Source organism: Pagrus pagrus (genome assembly GCF_965226575.1).
Source record: "Pagrus pagrus genome assembly, chromosome: 7".
Taxonomy (NCBI): Eukaryota; Metazoa; Chordata; class Actinopteri; order Spariformes; family Sparidae; genus Pagrus; species Pagrus pagrus.
Genome location: NC_140191.1, coordinates 28,231,923 through 28,247,491, shown reverse-complemented (window position 1 = coordinate 28,247,491; position 15,569 = coordinate 28,231,923). Strand labels below are relative to the sequence as shown.

The window sequence follows — 15,569 nt, the reverse complement described above, 5'->3', positions numbered from 1 at the left end:
GCGGCTTCCAAAAACACGCTTTCATTGTTTTTGAATGTCCTCTGATTGGACAAACACAAGTTAACTCCAGATTTTTAGTAATTTCCATTGTTTTGATTTCCACAGTCCTCCACACATTGCACACACAAAACAGTTAGTATAGTAGTGCAGTTGTAGTCATTTTAATTGGTACTTATTCCAATTATGTCAGTATTTGTCAGTACCATATACATCATTTTACAATGCAGATATTACACATATGTTTGATCCATTAAGGCTTTAGTCTCTAGGGAGGTTTTTAGCATGCAAATGGCACTCAGCTGGCCTGTACTTAGTGTAAGTTTAGAGGCATTTGTTTTGGCCTAAAATGAGCTTTGAGGTTTGGAATTTTTCTAACTCTGATCTAAACATAGAGGTTTACTTTAGGTAGGAGCTTCATTCTGGTCATCTCTGGTTAATTAGGCTATTTCTCTGTGTAGCTATGTTTCCCAGCAGACTGGGAACACTTAGTGTACGCCTAGTGATGCTTGCTGCAAGGCTATAGGATGGAAATGGTTAGTTCATCGGTTTGTTAGTCAGTAGTTTGGCCTAAAAAGGATTTTTGTGTATAAATGTCTGTACTGTAAGATAAGAAATTAGTGGTTACAGCCTCATGTGACCTTGCTCATAGAGGAGTGAGCCCATGACCTTTCATCAACACCATCATTCAGGTCAAAATGTTAACTGGTCCAATTCTTAGAGACCAACTGCCTGAACTGAATGACATTAACATCAGCCTCGACTGTGCTTTGTGTTTATTGCTGTGTGTTCAGCAACAATAGTCACATGCTAGCATTGGCATTATGTATACATATGTTAAGGCACCAGTATGCTTCAGCAGAACTGCTCGAAGATGAGCTTTGAAAACAGCTCGCTGATGTCAAATTTGCGCGAGGCAATGTCCAGCAATTTCTGTAGCTTTCCAACAAACAACTTTTTCTATCACTGACTATCACAAACATCATACAAAATAGTATAGCATAATCTAGCCCCTAGCAAGAGTTTGTTTGAATACCGTTATTAGTATCAGAAATGCCTGCGCTACAGCCTCAAATGTTGGATCAGGTATGGAGTGTGGGAGTATGCAGATCTATTCACCGATCTGTTACCACTTAATTTTTTTAACCCCCGAAATGGGACCCAGCTACTTCCCAACAGTGCACCGTAACCGATTTTTTACTGCCCAAATATTTAATATCCATGGACGGCAAGTGACTTGTGTAACTGCAAGCAAATCTCAGCAAACAATAGCAATGATAGCCATCATGTCACATCCATACAAGGTTAATGGGGGTATTTTTGTTTGCTTTGGTTTGTGTTTTAAACGCACTGGTGTCAGATCGCTTATTTATCGGCCAACACGCAAGTTCAGGTATCAGAATTGACATTGGGAAAGAGAAATCTCTACCATTTGCATACTGATGTTAGCAATTAGCTCAAAGCACTTCTGTGCCAATTTACCACCTTACAGAGCAGTTAGCATGGCTAAGTCCTGTTTAACTCTTTGAAATATATTCTTTTTACAGATCCAAGTCTGTGTGAGGTCTAAAAGGCAGAAGTTGTCCTGTGAGCCCAGAAGAAGACACGGAAGGTTGGTACAAAAATAATTAAATCCATGTTTTCATCTATCTACCTTGAACCTCTACACTTACAACATAAACTGACTGTTTACTTGTTGTATCGGTACTAACTTCTCCCTGCTTAACAATATTACAAATTTACCAGTGGATATTATTTTTATAGTATAGAAAGATTTTATAAAAGGTTAAAGAATATGACACACAGTTTACGCCATTAGCGTATCTTATTTTTCCACCCAGATCCCAGATCTTCCTCTGCATCTACTAAGTTTATGGCCATTCTATTTATATTTGTCCGTCTGTATAATCATAAATAATTCTTATATTAAGAACTTTTTAATCTTAAATGCTTCATCATGCATTCATCCTCCCTCCTTTTATCTGTGGCAGAGGTTGGTGTATAATGTCTAGTCTAAACAGTTTAATGCTGGGTGGTCAGGCTGCAGCGTGCACAATTCCTGTTGTTTTTGGTCAGTGTTGTTTCCCATGACTCTGAGATGAGCCAGAGGAAGCCCAATGTGATTTCCACACAGTTCCCAGGCCCCCAGATCCCTCCGAACACAGGCTATTACACACAGTCACACATACACACTCACTGATAAATCAGGGACGTGTGTGTGTGTGTGTGTGTGTGTGTGTGTGTGTGTGTGTGTGTGTGTGTGTGTGTGTGTGTGTGTGTGTGTGTGTGTGTGTGTGTGTGTGTGTGTGTGTGTGTGTGTGTGTGTGTGTGTGTGTGTGTGTGTGTGTGTGTGTGTGTGTGTGAGACTAACATTAAAAGAGATAAATTGTCTGAACATCCTTTGCTCTTTGATGCACACAAGTTCTGTGTAAGTTGTCAACCATAAACACACACACATACAGGCCTGAGGGCCTCTCAGAAGGGGACAGCTGCAGCTTGTCCAGTTAAGAGGCCCACTGCATAAAACAAGAGTCGTCTGCAACTCTGCCTCACACACTCACTCTTCAGGTCACTTACTGACATTGAAACCGCTGAACTTGCTTAACATGATGTCCACTTAGTGAGAGCATTCTTGAAATCAGGGAATTCACTCATTCTGAAACTGTAAAAAAGGCCATAATTAAATTAATTCTTTGTCTCTTATGAGCATGATATCGGTGCAGAGGATATGCAATGGTTATGGACAGAATATGCATATAAAACTTTCAGGTTTCAATTGTGATGAATATGAAGTTCATACTGATCAAGTGTATTGAGGTATAGATTTACAAGTTCACAGGAGCAGATTTGGTAGATCTGAACAACTGTAACCAAAGGAGTAGCTTGACATTCTCTAAAATAGCATTTTAGCTTCCCCGCCAAAGGTTTGATGCCACTCTCATGCTAAGTGCTAAATAAAAAAGCTAGAGCCAACAAGTGGTTAGCTTAACTTAACATGAAGACTGGAAACAGGTGAGAAACAGTCAGCGTTGTTCTCTATAAAAGATCCTGTCAGAGTTGTTGATGGGACAGATGTTTGTGAACCGGCGGGCCGAGGAACAGGCAGTCAAGGTCCTGGCACACCTGGCTCATAAAGGGAATGGGAGATGACACTCAGATTGGTTTAATTTCTGTTCCACCCAAAACACCCCCACGACTAATTCAGAATTAAAATACAGCCCCTTACTCTGCGCCCAGAATATCCGCTGATTCACTCGCAAAATGGACTTGGACTTGCCTTAAACGCACTTTAGACCATGTGCTATAGGACGTCTAAATAAAGCCCCTGGTGTCACTGTGACTGTAGGGTCAAGAATTTGTTTCAGCATGTGACTCGCTGTAAACCAACATTTGTTGTTTGTACATTTAGTTTTTTGTACAGCTTAAGCAGGCTGTATAAAAGTAGTAGCAGTCTTAACGCTAACCTAAGCTTATCACTAAGTGGCTCCCACTTTATATTTTTACTAAATAGACGTAACAGTGGTATCAATTTTCTCATGTAACTCTCAACAACAAGAGATCCCAAAATATCAAACAGTTCCTTGAAGAAATGGTATTGTCCCATTAAATGAACTAATAGCTGCTGAAAGTTTTGAATAGCTTTAAAGTTTGTTAGTTTTGTCTAATGTTCATTAATCAACCAGTGATATCAGTGTGGTAGAGTGGCTGCAGCTGTAAAGCTGATCTTTTTCGATAATTTTGCCTCAGCTTTTTGAACACTGCTGAGGTCAAGCTTGCCTTAACAAAAGTTATGTTTGGTAGGATTACCTCACCCTCTCTGACAGCCTTTCACTTTTAGCAGTGGTTCACAGCACTTAAAGCAGCTGGTTTTATTTTTGGTTTTAACGAGTTGCTCTGGTCAAGACACTGAACAAAATGTTTGGCACGTTCCCACTATTTTTCTTTGACAAATGACCATACACAATTAAGGGATCATCAAAATAGGTGCAAATAATTTTTCTGTCAATCAACTACTTATCACTGCTCACTCTTACAGCCTAATCATTGGTACAATCATACAGTTGCAGCATCTTATCAGTTTTGAATGGAAAAACACAATCAACCAGTTAAAATGACATTTTTTTATTAATGTAACAAGTGAAAGGGTTTGTCCAAAGTTGGAAAAACTGTGACTCACAGGAAAAGATTTGCCAATAAATGCCATGGCTGCTGCTGTGTGCTTACTCCGTGAATATAGTTGTGTCTGACATTTGATAGGCAAGCTGTATCTGTCGGTCCCCTCCATGCCAGTAGATAGTCATCAATATGCAGAGACAACAGCTCTATTTCTGCATGAATGTTATTGATGCACATGTGGGAGTGTGTGAGTGCATGCTGGGTCTGTATATATGTGCTTATTGTGTGTGTGTGTGTGTTGTGTGTGTGTGTGTGTATGTGTGTGTGTTCAGTAATAGTGAGCAGGGGACCAGAGCGTGACTCATAGGGGAGGTGGTGATGTGTCTTTTTCCTGCTCCTGATTCCCAACCTACTGCTCTCCGATAAGAGAAAACTGAAACTGTGGGCTCTGGTTAATCCTCTCTCTGCAGCGAGCCTGCCGTCTGCCATAAAGAACAATAGATGAGACAGGCTGGTCATCCATCTTTTCTTCTGGCTTCTGTTTATAGCTCCTGAATCACCCAGGATGGAGTGGGTTGCAATGCTGTTGAGTAATTCTGTAGACACTTTGCATTGTATAACAAACCTTTTCCCTCCCAATTTCCTGTCCACCTCCCCAGCTGTAAATGGGATTAAATAATAATACCTCTCACCACTCTGGATTATGGGGAAATATAGACACATCAAAGGTTGAGTAGTACACAGTGATATAATTACTATGACTACCAAGAGAGATGAGAGAACCGTAATGCTGCTCAGACACACCTGAGGAGAAAGTGTTTATTTGTTCAAGTGTCCATTAAGATTAGGGTAACATGTTTGAACAGAATGACTAATGTGGGGGACCGTAAATAAACATACAGTCATGTCCCCCTCCGAATGAGTTGTAATAACTTCGGTGTTCTTAAAGAGTGAAAAGCCAGCAGTGGTCAGTTGTCACTGTAAGCATTTTACTGATGTTGGGGCTAAGCGAATGAGTGTGTTAGAAGAGAAACGGAAGAAGAAAAGGAAAAAAAGCCCCCTTGAACCTGCAGCTGTAGCATCCATGATTTCAACAGTTTAGTGCAGTTTCTCCTTATTTCTTGCCTCCACCTTTTCACCAGTGCTGTTCACATCTTTGTATCATGTTTTTAGGTTAGAATTGGCTATCCATTAGTCACCAACTTTAGTCCTACTGTATGTTGTGAATGTTTTTATCTTCTTTGCTGATAAAGTGTATTTTTACAGTGAGGGGTTACAGTTGCAGCTTTACTAATATGCTGTATTAGATAGAGGATAGTTGACGCAGTGAGTCATGGGCCTGAGTGCTGTGTTGACACATTTTGAATGAATTGAATTTCTGCACCTGTTCAAGCACAGATTAGATCCGTAATTTCCTCCATTACACAATCATATTTTTAATACTAAAATACTTTTTATAATGGTATGTTTGCCTTTTTCCCTGGCATCAACTGCCAGAATGCCTCAGCTAATCACTTGACAGCCCAGAAAACGTTCCTACAGAATGTTGCAGTAATCACTTTGAGCATAAAAACTGCCCAGAGCGCTGTCAACTTGGACTTATTCCTTGTATGTAACAGATTGTCTAGGCAGGAAAATAAAACATGGGTGACGGAAAACAAGTATGAAGCGAGAGATGGAGGAGGATAGTGGGCAAAGTAACTACAGTTTGTCTCTCTGTGAACTCAAACTTATTTTTTTATTGGTTGGCATCACTGTAATTAAGTTCAATATTGCCAAAGCAAGTTGTGTAAGCTTTCACAATGTAACCGTGCCATTTCAGAATGAACAAAAACAAAAAGTGGTAGGCAGAAAGAGAAAAAGAAACGAGTGAAACAAATTGGATGATATTTGAGTTTGGGGGCATGAATGCTTCACCTCCTTTCTCTTGGGGAGTGATTTTCTTCATCTCTTCCCTAACAAACGATTTCATTTGTAAGATTTTTGAGTGCGAGTGCATGTCTCATTTGTATTACTTGGAAATTGACTACATTTCCACACTGTTATTACAGTAGTACCATCTTAAATGAAAGTTGTGTGATTTAACTACAAATTATGTCATTAAAATGTTAACAGTCAATTATCTTTCTTCCTATTATAAATGATTGCTCAATCAATTGACACATGGTTATTTTTTATTTAATTTGCAATTTTAATCTTACATTATAACCTCTTTTATAACACAACCACACAGACCTCTAAGATGCTTTCATCATTTGTTTTGGCAAGCAGTGTGGTTTATTGGATTAGCCCGTTCAGCGAGGTGCATCAGCTCGCCCACCTCATGTACGGAAGTTGCATAACACACAAGGAAATTTGTTTTAAAACAATCTTGTCTACTCGTGTCAGTGACTTGTGAATTATACTACTACACTGATATACATGTATAGTTATGAGAACACCTGCTGTTTGTAAGAGCCACTCTGACTGCAGCTGTTGAAGGAAAAATTTTTGTTTGTTGTCACAAGTAGTCTCTCTGAGTGGACTGCTATTCAGTGCAGCTTCTTCTGACCAGGTTTCCTACAATATGTGATTTCACGCATGATTGCAAATTTACACGTCTGTTGGTGGTGGGGGGTGAATGCGGATGTCCTTTTCCCTCTCCGTCTCTCCTCTCAGGACAGTGCATTGTTACAGTATATTCATAACCATATGGTGTGTGGGAGATGAATTCAATTCCCTGTCTGCCAGCCAGGTTTCTGCTGATTCCTGTATGTGTTGTAACTGGCAGTTACATAGAAAAGCGACGCTGGTAACCGTGCAGCACCACAGTCTCAACGTCACTGCAGCCACCATGTGTTGTGTCCTGGCTTGACAGAAATGCTGTTCCTCTTGAGGGTGGAGCAACAGTGCATCAGACACCTACATCTGCACTTGTTGACCATCACCTCAGAATAAAGGACAGACAGTGAAGTTGGTGTGGACTGGGAAAATAAATGCTAAGTCTCCTAACTGTCTGGGTGTTGGGGGGGTTCAGTCAGCTTAACGGCAAATCTGCAATGGGTCTTGTTTTGGCTGTTTAGTTGAAAGTAATCGATCAATCATTTTTGCAGCTTTAAATACAATTAACCTGATGATGATGATGCACTGGCAATAGAAACTTGTTTCCAGTGAAAGCACAACAAATAAACAATAGATCATACTTATCAGGGACGAGATGTGATATCCCGAAATCTTAAAACTGTTTTAAGAATAAGGTAACCCTAGCCTGCATAAAACCCTAGACAAAGACGGAATAAGAACAGACCTGGTGCCTCATTTATAAAATTGTTCTTAGATTTATACTTGAACTAAGTCTGAAGATAATTTCCAACGGTGTGCCCAAGTTCCATTTATAGAACATGCTGGGCGTGAGGGGTGGGAAACACAGGGTACCTCACGATATGATACAATACGCGATACATGGCCCACGATGCCAATTATATCACGATACAGCGATTCTGCGATAATCGATATATTGCAAGACAGTCGTATAACAATACATCACGATATCTGTCAAACTCAAGAATACAAAATGCCTGTAAAAAGCTAAAGTGCATTTATTCACTGCAATTTGGAGTCCATTTGACAGAATTTGACACAAACTGAAATGAAACACTGAACAAAAAGTGCATAAAGTCTTAGCATAGTGCCTCTTTTACAATCACACTGACTGTTATTTTGTCAGTGTCCACATGTACCATCACACAAACTGGCAAGTCCATACTGTTGGAAAACAGCATAGTTCTGCAGCCAAAAAAGTTTTCAGTCTATAGCGCACTATAGCACAACTGAGTACGGAGTTGGCCACATGGTTGAAAAGAGATGTGGATATCCGTGCTCTTGAATTCACAATCCGTTAACCAGATTTTGCACTCTTGTCATTGATCAGCTGGAGGCACTATGAATACAAGCAACCCAGCAAAGCTGCTGACATTCCTATCCTTCTATCTTTCTACATGGAGTTTGCCTTTGACAGTGATCAATAATAAATAATGATGATGACAGCAACTGTTTGACTGTATATGAGCAAAATGCTCTTTTTAACTGGAGGAGGAGCGCTGCAGTGCGTCTCTGTGTGTGTAATGTGGTGCGCGGTCCTCTGATCGGACAGGACATACAGACTATCATTCTGGTTAATAGGGGATGGGGTGTGGGTGGGTGAAATAATTCATCTTTGATGAGTAAAGTTTACCTTCATTGATTATTCAAATCTCCCGACTCCAGAGCTCCATCACTGCTGTTTCCTCTGAAGAGTACCCTCTGTTCCATCGTGTTTATAACTACAGATTTTAGTTTTGCTGCTTACATGAGCCATGATGTTTGCTACAGTGACATTACTACATGCACTGAAAGGAAACCTTTAAATGACTGAAAGCAGCCTCTCAAATCATTAAAGCACAGTGTACGTGCGTTATGAAACTGCCTATGAAGGTGCATCTTACTATATGAATACTGAGCCCTCTGTATAGCAGGTAAAAAACTGCGACATTGACTTTAGATCAAGGGCCCATCTTATTACTGCAAATGCTTTCTGCTGCTCAAAGATGCGTCAGCAAAGCTCCTGATCACACCTCAGTTTGAGACTGATTGTGATGGTAGAGGAGATTGAAACGACAAACAAAGCCACACACACTTCTTGGGAGTGCGTCACTGCTGCACATTGTTCATAAAACTAATTTAAAATCAACACACCTGATTCTAATGAATAGATTGTTATCAGGCTTCAGCACAGCTTGATGACCAGCTTATCATTTGACTCAGGTGTGTTGGAGCAGAGAAGCATCTAAAAGATGCAAGGCAGGGGGCCCCAGGAACAGGATTTAAACACACTTGATAGTTACCTGACAAAGCATTTACTTATACCAATGATAAAAATTCGGGTTAAGACTGAATGAGCTTGGATAGAATTGACACCACACGAACAGCACATAATTGGACTAAATGATTTGATGGCCAGTACAGCAGACAGAGGACAGTATAGCAGAAAATATGCCTGTTTTGAAGAGTAAATATGCTCAGCCTGATTCTAGCAGTTCTGATGTAGGTTTTACCCCCAGATGTCAGAAAGCATGTGCTGTGTTCCCAGGGGATCATAAACTATATGGGCAGATAAAAGCCAAATCATCCTCACCACTGGAATAACTTCCTTTTATTTTGCACAGCATGAACATAAATACACAAAGGACACTTAAGGAGGTAACAATATTGTAAGTGTGGACATCGCTCCTTTCTGTCATTGTTGTCACTTGTTCAGAGTTTGCTGTTGACCTTATTTGACATCAGTATATACTGTTTTAAATGTTCATGGATTTACCTGCATCTTGCTCTGTAAAAGTTATTCAGGGTACATTTAAATACGTAGTTAAAAGCTTGTATATATGATGCGTAAGCCACAGAGGTTGGAGAGTGTGCTACCTTAAAGAAAATGTGTATGTCAACACAAAAACACTCTTATCATGTCTGTATCACAGCCTGTAATCACAGTTGCTCACTGTACAGGTTGGTGCAGGTATAGTATCCCAGCTGTATGGAAATTCAGCATTTTAAGTTGCATGTTATGAAAATTGTTCAAAACAGTTTCATCCTACAGCAATTACTTTATTTGTTCTGTTATTTGGGATGCAAAAATACACATTTATACCTTTCACTGGGATGCATGATGAAACGGCAACACAGCCTGAGATTAGAGGGGAGACATTGTGTGTGGGTGTGCACATGCTGTCTGCTTTCATTGATTTGTTTGACAAGACGCTTAAACCTTGTTAAGAGTTTTGTGCCTTCCCTCCCTGGAAGCTGATTATCCAATCTATAATCTGTTGTTATCTAATACCTCTAGTTTATACGCTGAGATCTAACATGACAGCTCTCTGACACAGGTCCAACCTTCAGGTTTAAGGTCTCTGCTCAATAACCTCTTTTCTAACTCACTTTTTACTTTATCTCTCAGTGTTGCTTGCTTTGGGTTAATTTGCAATTTTAGGAATTAGTAGGAGTCTATTGTTTCATAGCTTACTTTTTTTCTTCCCTCAACTTTTCTAGAAACTTGCTGCAGACAATGATGGAGTTATTTAGGGCGGAGTTTTTAACAGTGACATAGTGTGAGTAGTGTTTCCTTTCCCAAAGGAACAACTTCTAAAGGGCTTGCCTTGGAAAGAGAAGTTGTTTTTTTCTTCCTCCCATGCTGTTGCTTCCTGAATCTTTAGGAGGAAGGAATTCCCTCTAGTGCTGGTTACCCACCCTACATCCTAACACACACACACACGCATACACACACACACACAGGGCCCTATTTAGACGGTCTATAGAGCTTGGTCTAAAGCGCAAGGCGCTAGTGTGTTTAGGGCATGTCCAAGTCCATTTTGCTTGTTAAATCGCGGATAATCTGGGCGTAAAGTGAGCCGCACAGTGCAAAGGGGAGATTAAACCAATCCGAGTGTTGACTCCCATTCCCTTTAAGAGCCAGGTGCGCCAGGGCCTGGCACTTATTCAACAGTGGCACTCGTGTTCGCTGAGGGACAGGGATGTGGTCCTCGGCTGCTGGACCAGCCCTGTGTGTGTGCAGATCTCAGTCCTTGGATCAGGCGGGACGGGTCATTAAAAGTATCACCCTGATTAATTAGGGGGCTGGATGAGAGGGGTGAAATACATCCTTAATGAGGAAAATATTAATAACATTACCTGCAGCGATCCTCCAGCAGCAGAAACAATATGGGGATCTTTACATTAACATGTAATTTGCGCACGAGGAACAGCTGATAAACTTCACTGATTATTTAAAACTCCAGACCCGCCGACGGGATCAGTTAGTATTTCATGTTAATTAATGTTCTGTGTTCTTGTACATGTAGAAAGGTCACTCACACAGTTCAGATTCATACAGTACATGGAAATGTTTAAAATAGTGGAACCCACTTAAAATAGTATATACAACTTAGCATGGTGGACAGTGCATCACCCAAGCTTATTTGCATTCGCCTTAAAGGGCTAGTTCTGGTCTTTTGATGTGGGGTTGTTAAGGTATTTATCTCTAGTCAGTGTATTACCTGCAGGAGATGACTGTTAGCTCTCCCCCTGTGTGGAGAAGCAGTGCATAGCACCAGCAGGGAAGCAGAGCATTGTCATGCTGTAAAAAGTACCGGCAGCAAGACATATTTTAGCCACCTCAGAGAATACACACATAAAAAATACATATCCATTTACGTCACATTGCCTCAGACAGCTGCTGAAAGTCCCACCTAAACAGCCGATCTGCGGCGTAATACAACGCTCTGCTTCCCTGCCGGTGCTACACACTGCTTCTCCACACGGGGAGAGCTGACAGTCATCTACTGCATACACTGACTAGAGTAAGTTACCTCATACAGCCCCACATCAAAAGACCCGAACTATCACTTTAAGGCTTCACCAGTCAGCCCACTAATCCAGGAATCTAAATAATTAATCCCTGACCAGTTAACTCACCTGACAGTCAGACTCTCATTTCAGTTTCTTTTATCATTTGATTTCTTTGTGCTTTGCTATTCTCTATCCTGATTACTTCCACTCTCTTCTTTACTCCGCAGCAGGATCTTAACTGTCAAATTTACCTTAGCCGCAGGCTTTATTAAATTACTTTTCTCTGCACTATGTTGATTCCGCCCCATGTGGCATTTCATCTCGTGTCTTTGTCCATGTCAGCCATACATACCCTTAGTCACACTAGTCCAGTGGGGGCTGGTTTTCACTTGGCTGACCTCGCCCCACTCTCCACACTACCCCACCCTAATCTGGGCCCCACTGCGCTCCATTCAACAGGCGAGCAGATGCTATTCAGATGAATGCAATAAGCCCAAAGCTGTTCATACTCACAGCTTGAGTGAGTGGAGGATGGGGTAAGGAGTTGGTTGGCCCAGAAATACTTTTTCTTCCCACACTGCAGACCCTCAGTCTTTGTCTGGCACTCAAGCTCTGCCCCAGATAAACTTGACACAATGCACATCACATGTCAGAACTGGAGGCTTGGTGGACTTTTCTCATTCATATAATTCATACTTTCAGAAATATTAGGAGTTTTACGAGCATTTCTCCCCATTCGAGTAAATGGACGATATGTTCAAGAAACCCACATTTTTCAAGCATTTTCGAAACTTAACTACTAATTCATGCATTCAGCTAGAAACTGCATTCAAACTTTGAAATGTTCCACATCTTGTCATATTAGGTTCAAATCCCATCAAAACTTTCAAAGTATTCTTTATCCCTTTTCCACTGGTGAAAAATCCCACTTAAACCCGCTGAGGTCGGACTTTTGTGTGCAATGGGAATGTGTAAACTCTGCATTTACACCCGGGTCAATGACTCTGCAGTAGACCCGGGTTTTTATCACCTTGTTACAGCTCAGCTTTGATCTAAACGTAAGACCCGGGTGAACACACTACATTCCGCAGTGCGAAGTGATGACGCGTTATCAACATCCGTTGGTGGCGCGTAAAAAAGGAAGCTGCTCAGTGGTGTTTTGAAGCCAAAAAATCTCGACTTCCCGGCTATGAAAATACCTGGATCGCCGACCGACCTAACTTCCGGTTTAGCACGGGGATAAAATAATTCAATCATGCGGCTCTACTAGACTTTCCAAATGTTATTGGACCGAAAATATCAGCTTGTAGGAAACTTTGTGCTGGTCGCACACATGTGGTTCTGGAAGCAATCGGACTAATACTTCTGGCTCGGTGGGATTCTAACTGACAGGAGCACCAACCAGCTGACCACCGGCTCCCATTTAACTGAGAAGAAAAATATCTGGAGGCAAGCAAACACATCCTCTTTTCTTAACTGCTGCACTAGACACATTTTTGAATCTTTATAAATCAGCTGTTTCAAAGTGACCACTCCTGACTTAGTTACCATCACATGGCAACCTTTGACACACAGAGACACAAAGCCCACGCACATACACAAAGACACACACTTTCCCACTCCCAAACATTTAAACTATATTAAACTAGTATCTGCTCATTCATTCTTAAAGCCTGAAACTCCATTTAAATATTAATGTTCCCCATCTTTGATACATAATGAAATGTATTCAACTTTTTCAGTTTCATTCATAATAATTGACTATTTCCCAGTCTTACTCCTTCAGCGACTTCTCAGCCTGTAGTATATTTTGGATCCTTAATTCTCACCCCACTGTTATGACTTTTCATACTCTTCAGTCATATACAAATACAAATCATATACAAAACATGCTGTAGGTTGTCTCCTTGTTGTAGTTATGTAAAGAAAAATGAATGACACAGTTTTCTAAAATAGACTTTAACCATCATTGTTGAAGTAATTATTTTGGGAAATATGCGACCACCAGAAACCCATCAGCCTGATATGGCACAAAGGTAACAAAATCTGTCAGTGCCTCTAAAGCTCACTAATTAACATGTTACATCATGTTTGTTTAATCCGTACTGAAACTGCAGAGTAAAAATAACATTGTGCGGCATTTGTGGTATTTCTGTATACGACAAATGACTGGACAAGACTTGTTGTCACCATGAGGTTACCTGGTTCCTCCTTTAACATATGAATTAGTCAGCTTTAGAGGTGCTGATGGGTGGATTTTGGAAAGAGCCAGGCTAACTCCCCCTGTTTAATGTCTAAGAAGCTGCTGGCTGTAGCTTCATATTGCGCTTACAAACATGAGAATGGTGTCAGTCTTTCTTAAGCAAGAAAGCGAATAAGTGTAGTTCCCACAATGTCAAACCATAACTTTGGTTTCCTTTTGAATAATCTACAAGTTTCTAGCATCTTTCTGTCAAACACTGTGACCTGAAAGAGTCCATGCTGATGTGCATCATTAACTGTGACAGTGGCAACAATACGTCTCTTTAACCTCTTCTCTGCTAATGAGACATTTAGTTGTATCGCACCCATATCTCAACAGTTGATTGACACCATTGTTGGTTTCCCTGTTATTGTGGTTGATTGACTGTTAATCATAGTGTTATACTTGAAATCTGATATTTTTGTAGAGGTGCTCTTCTTCTTCAGCCTGTCTCACAGAATTATTATATAAATGAAATAAAAACACAATTGAAACTGAAGAAACTGTATTCCCCACTTCCCTAAAGTAATGAAAGTTCTTTTTCTTTTCTTCTCGCTATTTCTTTGCACAGATATAGTTCTTTTATTAGTCATGTGTTGAATTAGTCACTGGAGGCCAAAAGAAATGAGGATTCTTGGCCAGTGACAACACAGACGGAAGGTCTATTTCTAATAACTAAAGTCTTTAGTTGTACCTCTTCCATCTTTAGAACAAAATAATGGCAAATACATGGATTTCTGTTACAAAAACCCTGAATCCTCCGATTAAATTGAACTGAGAAAGGTCTTAAAGATACAATGGAAACCACCCCCTTCTATCAGTGCCCCCCAAAAAGGTCATACATCGTAGGAAAAACAAACTTGGTGTAAAGAGCAGAACATGCTACTTATTTAGGTTCAAGGAGTTGAAGCGCAAGTTCAAAATAGCAGTTTATCTGGTGCACGCTCCTTTTTGCCTGCGATCTGTTTTTTGAGAACTGAGGGGGAAAAAACGTAGGAAACTTGATCCACTCTGTACCAGTTTCTAACTCTGTTTCTCCTTTTCTGTCTTTAGCTCCTTCACTCCGTTAACCTTTTCTAGATCAGGCTGTCTGTGAGGCACTGAGCTCGTCCTTAACGAGCCTCTCTGTATGTCAGAATCTGCGTGTGCATGTGTGTGTCAGATGACCTATTGAAATCATTGCGGTGCAGTGTGCCTGTTACCACAGCAACGCAGGCTTCTCCGTCTCGCTCGCTCCCTCCCTCTCTCTCTCTCTCTCTCTCTCTCTCTCTCTCTTTCTCTCCCTCTCCCTCTTGTCTCCCCTCCCCTTTCATTTCCCCTCCACACCAGAGCGAGGTCACGTGACCACAATGACGTCAAGCCGGAGAGGCAGGCAGGCAGGCAGAGGAATGAATTAGTTTGTGGGCTTTTAACAAACCTCCTGCTCAGACGACGAGTCTCTGGGAGTCTGTCAGTCACCGTTAGCCGTCTCAGTCACTCAGCCAGCCAGTCCGTCTTCTCCTTCCCTACCCTCTGCTGTTCTCCCCCCCCGCCCCTCTCTCTCGCTCCCATCTTTGCTTCTATCTGGTGCTCTTTCTTTATTCTCGCCTGTTGCTTCCTCTTCTGCTGCTGCTGTTGCTTCCACAAACTTAGCCTAGAAAGAAAGTGCCGGGTGATGGGCTGCTGAACGGCTTGTACATTGCTACAAAGTGAGGTAAGCTTCCTGTGTTTTCTCTTTGTGTGTGTATTGTGTCATTTAGTAGCTAGTGGTTGCTTCCAGAGGGCTGTGCAACAAGTTACAGCTGGATACAGGAAAGCTCTCAGTTCAGGAGTTTGAGTCGCATACTTGTGCAGGAGGGAAGTTGTCTTTTAGATGAAA

The 15,569-nt window shown here is 41.1% G+C and overlaps 1 protein-coding gene across 3 annotated transcripts in view; it reads left to right on the top strand.

The window, feature by feature from the left end:
* Window positions 1-15,569, top strand: part of ncalda (neurocalcin delta a) — a 79,683-nt gene that overhangs the window by 19,873 nt on the left and 44,241 nt on the right. For 2 of the 3 annotated variants that reach the window (XM_084356684.1, XM_084356683.1), the window contains one exon: window positions 1,545-1,609. The gene's annotated coding sequence lies outside the window, so the exon portion shown is untranslated. Of the gene's footprint in view, window positions 1-1,544; window positions 1,610-15,062; window positions 15,405-15,569 lie in introns of those variants that run through there. The other variant, XM_084356685.1, reaches the window with a different exon arrangement.